Below are 14,601 nucleotides of genomic sequence, written 5' to 3'. Positions count from 1 at the left end.
TAGTGGGGGGCCGAAAACTCAACGCAATACTCCAGATGTGGCCTCACCAGTGCTGAATAGAGGGGAATAATCACTTCCCTCGATCCGCTGGCAATGCTCCTACTAATGCAGCCCAATATGCCGTTAGCCATCTTGGCAACAAGGGCACACTGTTGACTCATATCCAGCTTCTCGTCCACTGTAATCCCCAGCTCCTTTTCTGCAGAACTTCCGCTTAGCGAGTCGGTCCCCAGCCTGTAGCAGTGCATGGGATTCTTTCGTCCTAAGTGCAGGACTCTTGTTGAACCTCATCAGATTTCTTTTAGCCCAATCCTCCAATTTGTCTAGGTCACTCTGGATCCTTTCCCTACCCTCCAGCATATCTACTTCTCCCCCCATTTTAGTGTAATCCGCAAACTTGCTGAGGGTGCAATCCATCCCATCATCCAGATCATTAATGAAGATGTTGATCAAAACCAGCCCCAGGACAGACATCTGGGGCACTCCGCTTGATACCGGCTGCCAACTAGACATCGAGCCGTTGATCACTACCCATTGAGCCTAACGATCTAGCCAGCTTTCTATCCACCTTATAGTCCATTCATCCAATCCATACTTTTTTAACTTGCTGGCAAGAATACTGTGGGAGACCATATCAAAAGCTCTGCTAAAGTCAAGATATATCATGTCCACTGCTTTCCCCATATCCAGAGAGCCAGTTATCTCATCATAGAAGGCAATCAGATTGGTCAGGCACGACTTGCCCTTGGTGAATCCATGTTGACTGTTCCTGATCACCTTCCTCTCCTCCAAGTGCTTAAAAATGGATTCCTTGAGGACCTGCTCCATGATTTTTCTGGGGACTGAAGGCTGAGTCGCTGTGGTCTTTGTGGGAAGGGTATGTTAGTGCAGCAGGGTGGTTGCTGCATGCCTGAGTAGTGATTCACCACAGCTCTGTTGGAGAGGCACCTATTGAGGCTCTGGGGATGTAAAGGGACCCCCCAGCCTAAGGGGAAGGGCCATTGGACCCAGGCATCAAAAGATTCTGGGGGACAACAAATGAAAAACAGGGGCAGGAGGGTCACAGGTTCAAAAGCAGAGATCCAGAGGGAGAAACCAAGCAGAGAACCCCAAACAGTACCTACTGCTCCCTGAAGGTGTCCAGGAAGCCAGTAGACATGGCCCAGAGGAACTCTGCCTGGTTCTGTTGGAGGGGCAGCTGAGCGAGCAGCCCTGATTTGGCTGCGGGTTTGCGTCACAGATAGATACTGAAAGTAATATCATAATTTTAGCTTAGCTACTCTTTCTGTCCCTTCCTGTTAGTTTCTTTGTTAATGGACCATTGCAAGAAAGGACTAGAAGTGAACTATGGAACTAATTTTATCCATAAGATTCACAAAGCACATAGATCCACATCTTTTTCCAAACACAGGTGCATTAAGTGCCAGTTAGAAGTATTCTATTTATCATAAGTTATTGCATTACATTATTTTAGGCAGCCCCAAAATACCCATCCTGAATACAAGAACCATGTAGGAAAACCTGCTTGCTGGTGTTTATTTCTAGCTTGTGGCCAATTATGCTCATCCCGAGTGGGTATTCCTGATACAACTACTCAAGGATTGTGGCCCAGATCTTACACTGGTGTAAACTGCTGTTAGGGTGACCAGACATCCCGATATTATTGGGACCATCCAGATATTAGGGGCTTTGTCTTATATAAGTAACTATACTCTTCACCCCTGAAAATAAGTGTCCTGATTTTTCACACTTGTTATCTGGTCAGTCTAATTGGCATAGCTCCATTTTCTGTCAACTATCCACTTCTGATATTTAAAAATGGCATCACAATTCAGTTATGAAGTGCTCTTCCTATGTTCAGTTCATGTCTGAGGATAAGAAATTTCACAAATGTGGGGTGACTTAGTAGGGTGTCTCAATTATTTTAAATTTGCACCTGTCTTTACCTTGTGGGAACCAATTTTCTTTCAAACGTATTGATACAGAGACAAATATCACTGAGCAGCTTAATTCCAATGAGGAGAGTACATATATGCTCACCGAAATGACAGTATTTCTCTAGTTAGTGCCAGCTAACAAGAAAGTGTCTCTCGACAAAAATCAAATGGTCTGGGAAATGCCTACAAATAATTTAAATCAGACTAGCAGTACCCAACGTAATGAAGTATGTGTTCCTCAGAGCTAAGAAAATGAACCACCCTCTGAGTTCCAGGATATCTACTTTCTACAGTCACTGTGAGTAAAGTTGGTATTGTAACCAATAGGTCAGCTGCAGCTGAGTAGCAGCAGTTGCGGAATCAAGATCCAGAGAATCTTTTAAACTGAAGATACAGCACTTCTACTCCATATATGAAGGGTGAAAAAATCCTATAGAAAAACATTGCGTAGAACATTTACCTTACCACAAAACTTGCCATTTGTTTATTAGGGTATATTATGCAATATTCTATGTTTAATTTTTGTATTAAAATGGCTGCATAAAAGCTTACGTTCTTATGGGTTTAAAGTCCTAATCTGCAGAAGCAGCCCTATAGTTTGCACCCACCTCTGACAGCATTCAGAAATTTAAATACCTGACACTATCCATCAAAGTGCTAACAAAACACGGCTGCAATTATTTTCGGGAGGTAAACTGGAGACAAGCTGAGGTGCTATTGGAAATCAGAACCTTAATCCATAAAACATACATTTAACAAAGGAAATAGCTAATTATCTGATTATAATCAGAAATTCAATAAGGACATTATTCAAATTAGGCATCAAACAAGTGTAATTTTAATAGTATAAATTAAAATATTTCTAGGGTCTTTGAACCAGATTCTGATTTCATTACACTAGTGTAAACCTGCAGTAATTCCACTGATGTTAACAGGTTTACCAAAGGCTGACTATATATGACTATCAAAATAAGCACTAAATAATATTAAATAGTATGTGGAAAAACCTGTTATGGAGAATCTTCTCTAGGTGGAGCTAGTTAGCAATGTGCATGTAAATAGGCATTGGACTTTCAAAGGATGTTATCGGGTCTTGCTTTGAAAGCAGTCTCTTCCTAACCAAATTTAAATATAGCACAAACAGACTATTTAGCCATCGCTATGCATGTTACTTATATTCAGTATTACTCATCACTGCAAATAAAAGCAGAATAAAGATGATTTAAGTATTTCTACTTGCAAAGTGGATAAAAATCCTATCTTCTTACTCAACAAATCTGCTGTTTACCCCAATATTTGCTTCATGCCACTGACAAAAATAATTTTTAGTCCTCTTAGCATTGTACAGGCAACACAACAGGAGTGTGTGTTGGAGTCTTTTCCGGTTCATGCTTTTTTAATGGAGTCTAAGCTTCAAAGTTAATGAAGGTCCAATTACAGGCACAGATATTACCTCTAGTTACACTTGCGCAGCCTCACTAAATAATTGGAAAAATAGGCTTAATAACTGAAGGCAGAATTTAACCGCAAAATCTTTAGCACAGCTGCTGATGTACAAGCTGAAAAGAACCCAGCTTAACTCTCAGAACACAAAACGGGATTGCAGGGCTAGCAAATGTGAAAACCACTTGTCAGTTTAGCAGATTTAATCAGGAGTCACCGGGAAACAACATGGAAGGACCAAGATGCCATTTAAAGAGTGGCTTTTTGGAGTTTAAGTGTACTGTAAATGAAAAATATTATTTTTATTATTGACTAGATGCACATATAATAGTTAAAAACCTGCACTTAATATTAATAAAAAATAGACCCCCCCCCCAACAAGTAAAGTCTTTAATGTACATTTATGGCACTTCTAATTCTTGGACTTATTTTTCAAACGATAAAAGTGATGATGTCTCAACTGTTATTACTTCCTGTGCTAACAGTTGGCTCAAAAATGTTTTGATTGCTTTTTTGTTGTACGGGGTAAAATTAGTAGAAATCCACCTGCCCTAATCAAAATAAGACTAGATAGCAATCTTGATATTTTACCCAGATCTCTTTCTATGCAGTTAAATAAATCCGAGCATATTTTTGTGAAGGGGAGAGTTTATCTGTACACCATTACTATCCATGTGAGAGTTTGCAGTTGTGTACACCCTCACCTCAACCTTTAGTATTTGTAACAACACTATAAATAAAGGATGCAGTGGCAGGCAACAGCAGGAGAAGATTGAAAATGTTTATAGTGGATTAGCTGCTTCATAACACACCATTTTCTATCACTTCATTTTCATGAATCAACATTTCTAATATTAATCATTAACAGAGAGAAACAGTAAAAACACAGCAGGGACAGAAGAACATTTATGTCTAAAATGAGTGATGTACAGTAGCTTGTAAAGAAGTTTAGTTAACAAATATGGTGCACAGATGGTGCTCTGGAGACAAGAAAAACTATCATACACTGTGTGCACACACACACACACTAGTCAGAAATGCCAAAAACTGTGGGCTAGATCCTGAAGCTTTCACTCCCGCTAGTCTGGCAAACTCCCATTGTCATCAGCGAGTTTACAGTGTGAAACTTCTATCATCCTGCACATCAGTACACATATCAGCTGAGGCTGTGGGCTAAAAATCGTGCCAGGTGATTTCTTATACATTTAAGAAAATTATTTAGATTGTGTTGAGTGAAAGTTGATACATTTCTTTCATTGATAATTTGTAACATAGGCCTTGTCTTCCCTTGGAACAAAAAGCTGTGTTTTTGAGTTAGTGAACTTCAGTTATTTCCCAGTAAAATCCTAGTGAAGACAAGGTGTACTGTAGTTTGTGCATGAGTTAGTAGATTGGGCTAAAGATTAGGCTCTCCCATAGTCTTGAACTTGACCTGAAAACTTGTGCATAAAGTACAAACTGCCTTGGTCACTCTATTTAGCCAACTCAAGGAAAAAACCTAGAGTTAAGAACATGGCTTTTTTTCCCTGTAAGGCCACAGACAAGAGACTGGCACATGTTTATTTGAAGAACTCTTCATTCAATGTAAGATTTATTCAGAGTACACTGTACAATATCCATTTACATTTCTTCATTGCAGTCCTCTTTCACAAATCTGGAAGATGGCCAGAAAGTGGTAGGTACATATATTTCCTATACTTTATTTTATTATAACCCCACTAGTCCTCACTCCACAAGTATATTCCTCCTTTCAATGTGTAAGGATTTGTGTATATAATTCCCATTACCATTAATTTGAGGCAAGCATGTGAAGCCCTGCACAGCCTGATGAATATACCTCTAAATTGATTTCTGGGATTTCATTGTCATTGGCTGAAGGGTTTGTTGATGTTGGGTGTATGTTGTTCTCTTACCTTGAAACCATTCTGACATCTTTGACAGGCTAACCTAATCCTATGGTTGAAAGAATATTCTAACTAGAGAAACTCCTACTCAAACTGAGAAGCACCTAATTTCTAGTCTCAAATATTGGGGTACTTCAAAATGATTCCTCTGCAATACAGCAGGAAGTCTTAATCCACTTGACCAGCAAGTGTAATAGTTAAACAGTTTAAGTGTGTTAAAATGAAGTGGGATTTCTGTATATATTATCGAACAACAGGAAATTCTTCAATTTTCCTCATTTTATATGCTACGAGTGTAGTTATGAAGCAACTTAATATCATTAACTCATTTCTAGATAAAAATAAAACCCAGTTTTGATTGAGAAATTACAATCTAACTAATATTTTGCTATTCTTCAAGAAAAGAATCTCTGTTCAGGAAAGAACTTAAGCACACACTTAAATCCCATGGTCTTCACTGCAATTTAAGCATGTGCTTAAAGTTAAGCCTGTGATTAAGGGCTTTCTTTATCAGAGCTAACAGAAAATGCAGTTACCCTTCCATGCACTCAAGAAGAACTCTCATCTGTTCTAATAGTTATAGACAATTGTTTACGTGTGTTTATAGAATTATATTTGTACAAGAACAGAGCTTGTTTTTTTTAAATATCTGCTTTGCTATAAGCAAGTTATTTATCTTGTCTCACTTCTAGCCTCCACATTTTTATTGGGGATGTATGGGTAGATCATAATAGCGGTGACAGGTCCATTATAATCTATCACATAAATATGTATCCTGACACATTTTAAAATGTACATTAATTACTTGATGGCCAGTGTAAATCTCTCATGACATTTCATGATATAGGGTGTCATAAGGTTCAAATGGGATACATAATAATGAAGTTTTCATATGGAATATGCACAAGACATGATGGTGTTAAAATGTAAATAACTCAGCTGGTTTGGAATGGTGAAAGGTTGCTCAAGGGGCCTAGTCTAAATTATAGCCAAGAATTCTGCAGTACTCCATTTAAAAAAAATGTTTTGGAGTTACAGGACCAGAAAAAATGGTCTGTAGCCAATGGATGTATATTTCTATACTGCCTTACAACAGACTCTCTATTGTGAAAGTAATTTTCATTTTAATATTTTATGTAACCCCTCTGAGAACAGCGGATTTGTATTCTGTCATACAACACCAAGGAAGCCTTGAATACAGCCATGATAGCAAATTCCGAGCAATTTCACTAGTATCTCTACTACTTATGTGGATACAGTATCTTGAAAATGAAAGCACTGCAAGGAAGAAGGTACCATTATCTAGTAGCTTTAGCAATAGACCAGGAATCAGAACTGGACTCAATCCCCAGCTCTCTCACTGATTCATTGTGGGCAGGAACCAAAGTCCATTAAAGTCATTGGAAAGACTCCCTTTGACATCAGTGAGCTTTGGAGCAGGCCCTGAGTGACCACAGACAAGTCACAACCTCTCTGTGCCTCAATTTCTCCAACTGTAAAATTGGAACGCCTCCCTCAGGAGTGTGCTATCTGAGGCATACTTAATATTTCCATGAGATTCTTGGATGGGAGATGTGACAGAGGGTGCAAAGTATTCTCATTATTATTACAACCAAAGGTCTAGATCAGGGGTCAGTAACGTTTGGCACGCGACTCGCCAGGGTAAGTAGGGTGACCAGATGTCCTGATTTTATAGGGACAGTCCCGATTTTGGGGTCTTTTTCTTATATAGGCTCCTATTACCCCCCACCCCCGTCCCAATTTTTCACATTTGCTGTCTGGTCACCCTAAGGGTAAGCACCCTGGCGGGCCGGGCCAGTTTATTTACCTGCTGACGCGGTAGGTTCGGCCGATCGCGGCCCCCACTCGCCGCGGTTCGCCGTTCCGGGCCAATGGGGGCGGCGGGAAGCCGTGGCCAGCACATCCCTCACCCGCGCCGCTTCCCGCCGCCCCCATTGGCCCGGGATGGCGAACCGCGGCCAGTGGGGGCCGCGATCGGCCGAACCTGCTGTGTCAGCAGGTAAATAAACTGGCCCGGCCCGCTAGGGTGCTTACCCTGGCGAGCCGCGTGCCAAACGTTGCCGACCCCTGGTCTAGATTGTGAATCCCTTACTAACATTGGTGAGCAGTTTGTCACAAGAATAGCCCCAAGGAAGTCAAGCCAGAACTACCAATGTGAGTAATTGCTCCCTCATGTATGTAAGGTATTTACAATCTGCTCCTAAGAATTTACCAGCTCATAATTATATTCCAGCTAAGTGGGTGAAAAAGATATGAGTGCAAGGATGATTATTTTCACGATAATGTATACTGTATTTTACTCAAGATGCCCAGTATATCTTATAAGATATTATCTAGTAAGAGCCACTTCAGATATATTTACATCTGTATGAGAAGAACCATAAGGAGAAACATTAACAAGGGCCAAGGGGGAGACAAAGAGAATGTTGCAAGCTTGCTCAGCACTAACAGAAGTGATTGACATTTCAGAGGCATCGCTATGTATAAAAGGCATGATGTCAGGCATAGTGAGATGTTCTCCCTATCTTGCGCTCCTATTAATTGTGTAGCTCCATGCATTTTGTGTGGATTAAGTTTAAGAAAAGTCATCTAAACAGTCCCAAATCTGCTGTTTGTTAGGTATGCTCTTTAACATTTTTTTAAAATACCTGATGTGTTAAGAGAGTGTATTCTGTGCCTGAGGAAATTATTTTTACAGTATTGCAGGACTGAGGAGAGACTTCACTCACCCATTATTTCATCATTTATCTTTCTATTCTGATGGAATTTCTCATTCAAACATTCTTTCTCATTCTCTGTCTCTAGCATGTGTGTTTCCTGCTATTGATTCATCAAATACATTGTCAGACTGTTGGGTATAGCCTTTTCTGTCAATAAGAAGACATCACTTGCAAATTAATCTAACATACAGCTGGTTCTTGTTTCAGACTTTTTAAATATGGAGGCAGGGGGACAGGGACTTGCATGAATTAGACATTCAAGGAAAACTTCTCAAATTTAGGTGACTAAAATTAGGCGTCTAAATTCAATAGGCATAGACCCTACTGAGTTTAATGGGAAACTTAGATGGTCTACAGCTGTGAAGTTGAGGACACTTATTAAGATGCATAAAACAAGGATTTAAGGAGCTAATGGTAGACACCCAAGTTTGGAATTTTTGACCCCTTGACCTAATTCTACACCCACTGAAATCAATACATTTCAATCAGAAAGGGCTAAAGTGGTTTAGGGGAAGTTAGAACTGACTCAAACCTCACACGCAAACTCTAACTGAACTTTGCATATGAAGGTCAAGAAGGTTGCTTTCATTTGCATCTGAAATTCTGGCCCAGAAGACGAAGAATCAAAATACTACACAAAAAGATCTTCTTGGGGTATTTCAGCCAGACAAGGAGGACATTACACAAATCTAATGTGAAAACCTAATATACAGACCAATGCTGTCTCAAGCTGTTCAAATAAGTTTTGCTTAAGCTTCCAAATTTCTAGGGTGGTCATCCAAACCACACGGAAAACGTGTGGGGGCGAAAGACCTCTCTGGCTTCAAGATTAGGCTAGATAAGTTTATGGAGGGAATGGTTTGATGGGATAACGTGATTTTAGTCAATTAGGCATTAACGTGCCATCGCTGGTAAAATGAGGGTCCGGCTGTAGAATCTTGCCTGTATGCTTGGGGTTCTACTGATTGCCATATTTGGGGTCGGGAAGGAATTTTCCTCCAGGGTAGATTGGCAGAGGCCCTGGAGGTTTTTCGCCTTCCTCCGCAGCATAGGGCAGGGGTCGCAGGCTGGAGGATTCTCTGCGACTTAATTTAAAGACTTCAAGGGAAAGTGGGTGGGTCAGCTTTTGTGGCCTGCATCATGCGGGAGGTCAGACTAGATGACCATATTGGTCCCTTCTGACCTTAAAGTCTATGAGTCTATGAGTCTACCTTTTGAGGATCATCTATCAAAGTTCTCAAGACTTCAGACACCACAGTTGATGGAGGTATTTAGGAAGGATCCATGGGGAGTGGGGCCCTGTATCTAAAGAAGACCAGTATGGCAGTGAGTCAGAGAGAAACCAAGCCTTTATGAGAGACCTCACTGGACAAGACTAAGAACACCACTGAATGGGGAAAACTGGGAATAAGAGGGATGCAGGGTTGTAGATGAAGATCAAAGAGTGAAAGGAAGTGGGAATCTGTACAAGGGGCCCAAAAATAGGGACTGTCTTTTTGTGTTGTGTTTGTACAATGCCTAGCAGAATGGAGTCCTAGCATGACCGGGGCTCATAGGCACCATTGTAATACAAATAAACAACAATAATGGAGAGAAGCACAATTTTGTTGGATCCTGGCCCCATTCGATCTTAATTGAACCCTATCAATTAAACACACTGGCCCTGAGGCAAAGAGGCAGAAAGAGAATGGGGCCATCCCTCCATGTCTCCTGCTGCACCAGCCAGGAGAGCTAACCCAGCCTGCATCAGGGAGGAGAGAATAACTCGCCCTCTTCAAGACACTATGCCAGCCTGAGGTCTTATGGCGGTCCCAAAGGGGTGCGTGTTCTGTAGTTTACTGCCAGGCTTAACCCCACAGTGACAAGTTTGAAATGATCGTCAAATTAACAGATCATCATATAGACCGTTTATTTGAGGCAGTAGTTCTGTGGATAGAGTGGCTACAATGAATAAAAAAAGCATCTTGAATGAGACCAGCAATTCTCTTTCCATGAATGTCACCTAAGTGCATAACTGAGTTAAATATGAAGACATGGAATCAGTCAGCAGCAGAGAGAGACTTGAATGGCTTCAACATACACACTCAGTAAAAAGATTAAATACATGTTAACACTGAAGATGCAGCGTGCATCACTTTCTAAGTTAGAGACCTCCTGCTTATACTTTCTGGGCTACATTCACTTAAACCATTAATGGCAGTGCTAACCAGAGCAGTGCTGCCTGGAGGTGAAATACCCACTGGAATGGGACAGTGGCGGTGAGGTAGCTGCAATATCCCGTCCATCGAGGAAACTGCCCAGGATCAGTGTGCAGCAAAGCACTTCCTAAAAGTTCTTTGTTTGGTTTTACTCTTCCATTCAATCCCTTAAAAGCACGAAACAGTTATTTTCCTGCTGGTTTTGCATATTTGAATTGAGAAAACATGTATTCCACCCCCCAGCTCCTTTATTTCACCACACCATCCTCAATGCCTGCACCTCTCTAAGATCATAGAAAGGCTGGGCACATTTTCTTGGATGAATTCTCAGCTCCATTGAAGTCAATCGGATTTCACCCCTTGTGTTCCCTCTGCACTGACATGTCAGCTGAGGGGGAAAAGAGGCACATAAGGAATGTCTCTATAAGTGCCAACTGGTGCTTGATGGGAGACCTGCATACAAACAAGCAGGAAATGACAGGACAACATGTAAGCAGCAAGAGAGAGGATCATCAGGGCTTACTCAGGTGTCAGAACTATCAGCTTTCAGATCCAGTTAGGTGGACAGAGATGAAGTGGAGACAAGGCCCACAGTGGGTCCACAGATTCAGGAAACCTGTTGATACTAGTGCAGAATGCACAGGCATGATTGTGCACAAATTGTAGTAGTAGAAGATTTTTCACTTATATGCACGTGTTGAAATTTTCCCTTAAACTCCAGAAAACCTCCATCTTATTTTAAGAGATATGTTAAAATCTGAGGCTAAACTACCTGTTAGTGTCCCTTTAAAGTGAGCCAATGTGAACAAGCATATTAGTCTATGAACAAATCTGGAAACACGATTTTCTGAGCTAACTGCCTGGAGCAATTTCTGAGACAATTTCCTACAACAGAGCAGAAACTTGCATGACTCAAAAGATAAAACAATCTGGGTAAACTAATGTTTCAAACTTTTTCTTGCTTTCATTCTTCTGCCATGCTTATGTTTGTCTACTTGCATTTTTTTTCTGAAGCAGCCAATTTATACCTTTGAAAAGACTTTAAAAAATCCAACAGTATCTGGAAAGGGGAAAAACATTTGCTCCAACACTTTTTAAGCTTAAAATAAAATTGCACCTCATTATCTGAACATCTGGGATACTCAGAAGTGAACTGCTTGGATTATTTAACAATAACATTGTCAGATGACAGTTCTTCATTGAAGTCATCACAGACTGAACACATTTTTCCAGAAATAACTTTTTCTACATCAGTGAGTCTTCTCACCTGATTTATTTTTCCATCATATCTACTGATGAGCCCCACCGAACTGGTGGTCCATAATATATTGTTTGTTCCATATTCCAGATTTCTTACCCGACTTTTCTTTCATTAATCAAAATCTTTCCTAAATGTTAAAAAAATAAATAAATATTTGAATATTTTTGAGTGGTTAACCTATGTGGCTTAAATTCAAATTAAAAAATTAAATAAAGCAGAAATTGTTAATAAAAATACAGACCAATATATTTCTATTTTAATACTCATTTTAAGTTTTTCCTCTTAAGGTAAATTGTGTCATTAAGAAACTCCTGTAAAAGTAAAGTAATAGAAATGAAAGAGGGAGAGAAACTATTATTTTAACTTTGCCATCACCTGCCTATGCAGAATTACCCTTAAAACTGGATGTTTTTCCCCACTCTACTTTTAAATGTCTCAGCAGCCTTGGAGATTATTTCATTGTTTGTAGTCTTGATAGGAAATGTTCTCTGGTATTTTCTTTTGTTCAGTTTCATTTCATTACTCCTAGATACAGTACATTCACTTCAATGGCCAAAAAAATCCAACTCACCACCGGGCATTTATTGGAATATGACTGTTTTCAAAATATTTCTCTCCTTCTGATTATCTGTGGTCCAGGTTGTTTTTCCTTACAGATTTTGTCCGATGTGTTACTGAGTTCTAAGCTAAATCCAATTCTGTTAATTGTTTCAGGATATTCCTAACCCCTCTCAGTTCCTTTGTTTTATTCCTCTAACCTCACTAATGTTTGAAACTTAAAAAAAAGTATTATTTTTTTAAATTGTCCTTGGCTCCTTGAGAATGAGCAATCTGCCCTGAACTGAAAGAGCCACTGAGAAGATACCACCGGGTATTAGACTGGAAAGACAAAAAGGAACTAGTAAGTAGAGACAGGGAAGAAACCATCTGCAAGATGAATACTCAAGAGCCCATCTCGCCTTTATTCTCTCACCATCCATCCAGTCATCTGTTCCCCTCTATGAATTTGTAATGTGCTATCCACCATAGCATCTAGTTGCCAAATACAAGTGTAAGTAGAAGAATAAATTGGTGTCCTATTAGGACAATATTCTTTTCCCCTCCCAATGAGACAGTTAGATCTGAAATATTATTTGCAGAGATGGATTACACAGGAAAAGTTGGAATGGAAGAAGTGCCAACTGGCCATTTGGGATACTACTCAGTCCTGGGAGTAGTGTGAGAAAGGTGGTGTGTCCTGCATGTACCTATGAGTCTCTGTCAATTGCAGCATCTCTGGTGATTGTAGAATTTTGGGAGAGGCATGGGGAGAAAGATGGCAGTCAGCTAGGTCCTAGCCCACATCTTAAAGTAGGTCTTATCACGTAGAGAGAGAAGGCATAGAATGTGAACCTGCAGACAAATATGCTCTCCTTGGTTTGTGTTACTTAGGATTCAGGCTGCTACATGCAGTACAGATAAAACTTCCTTGAGGCCTTCACAGCCATCCAAAATAACAAAGCGATGCAAGAGGATAAATGGACACAAGTCAGATATCAGGAATGGCAATATACAAAAACCTGTAGGAGAACACTTCAACCTCCCTGGCCACACAATAGCAGATGTAAAGGTAGCCATCTTACAGCAAAAAAACTTCAGGACCAGACTCCAAAGAGAAACTGCTGAGCTCCAGTTCATTTGCAAATTTGACACCATCAGATCAGGATTAAACAAAGACTGTGAATGGCTATCCAACTACAGAAGCAGTTTCTCCTCCCTTGGTGTTCACACCTCAACTGCTAGCAGAGCACCTCACCCTCCCTGATTGAACTACCTCGTTATCTCCATACTGATTTATACCTGCCTCTGGAAATTTCCATTACTTGCGTCTGATGAAGTGGGCATTCACCCACGAAAGCTTATGCTCCAATACTTCTGTTAGTCTTAAAGGTGCCACAGGACCCTCTGTTGCTTTTTACAGATTCAGACTAACACGGCTACCCCTCTGATACTTAAAGCCATGGGCTATGTCACTATGTGACTGGTTGAAAATGGAAAGTCATTCCTGGCCACTGTTGCTTTCTTAGTGTCTGTGACCGATGTAGTCAATAGACAGTGAAATCTCTACACTATAGAAATGAAAACCTCAGTACTTTCCAAAGTTCTACACTTCCACTGAATCTAGGGATTAAAGGGAAGCAGGAAAAACCTGCTATCATTTAGAAATGTCACCTTGAAATAATGTGAGTGAGACTGGGGACGCAGCTCAATTATAACTGCATACAGCTTTGCTAAGTGAGAGAACTGTTGTAGAGCAGCATCCCAGTGAACAGAAATCATATGCCAGATTATGTTTAGTCTGTTTTTTTATTTTACTTGCTCTTTTACTTTGCCCTTTCCTCAGTGGCAGATGGTAATAGCCTCCACTTCCCTCCTGGATGCAAGAGGAGGCTTGTTGAGACAATTGAGTCCATAACTTTTGCCTGCTTGGGAATTAACCATAAGAAGTAGGTCAAATTATTTTCAATAACGAATGTTACAAACAGGTGTAAGAAAACTAGACAGAGAGAATGAATTAGTCCAAACAAAAAGGCCTACTGATATAGCTCAAGGATCTGTGCTGATGTTGGACTCAAAGAAAATCAGAGAACCCTTTGGCCTTATGGAAATGGTTTAATTGGTGGATGAAATAATTAGGTGTGAACCTTAGACAGAGCTACTATAAGGTGAGTGCATAACTGGTTGGACAACTGTTCCCAGAGAGTAGTTATCAGTGGTTCACCATCAATCTGGAAGGCCATAATGAGTGGGGTCCCACAGGGATCGCTCCTGGGTCCAATTCTGTTCAATACCTTCATCAATGATTTATATAATGGCATAGAGAGTACACTTATAAAGCTTGCAGACAGTACAAAGCTAGGAGGGGTTGCAAGTGCTTTAGAGGATAGATTAAAATTCAGAATGATCTGGACAAACTGGAGAAATGGTCTGAAGTAAATAGGATGAAATTCAATGAGGATAAATGTAACATACTCCACTTAGGAAGGAACAATCAGTTGCACACATACAAAATGGGAAATGACTGCCTAGGAAGGAGTACTGCAAAAAGGGATCTGGGGGCCACAGTGGATCACAAGC

The sequence above is a fragment of the Emys orbicularis genome, chromosome 19 (genome assembly GCF_028017835.1).
Source record: "Emys orbicularis isolate rEmyOrb1 chromosome 19, rEmyOrb1.hap1, whole genome shotgun sequence".
Taxonomy (NCBI): domain Eukaryota; kingdom Metazoa; phylum Chordata; order Testudines; family Emydidae; genus Emys; species Emys orbicularis.
Note: the sequence above shows the minus strand (reverse complement) of the source record.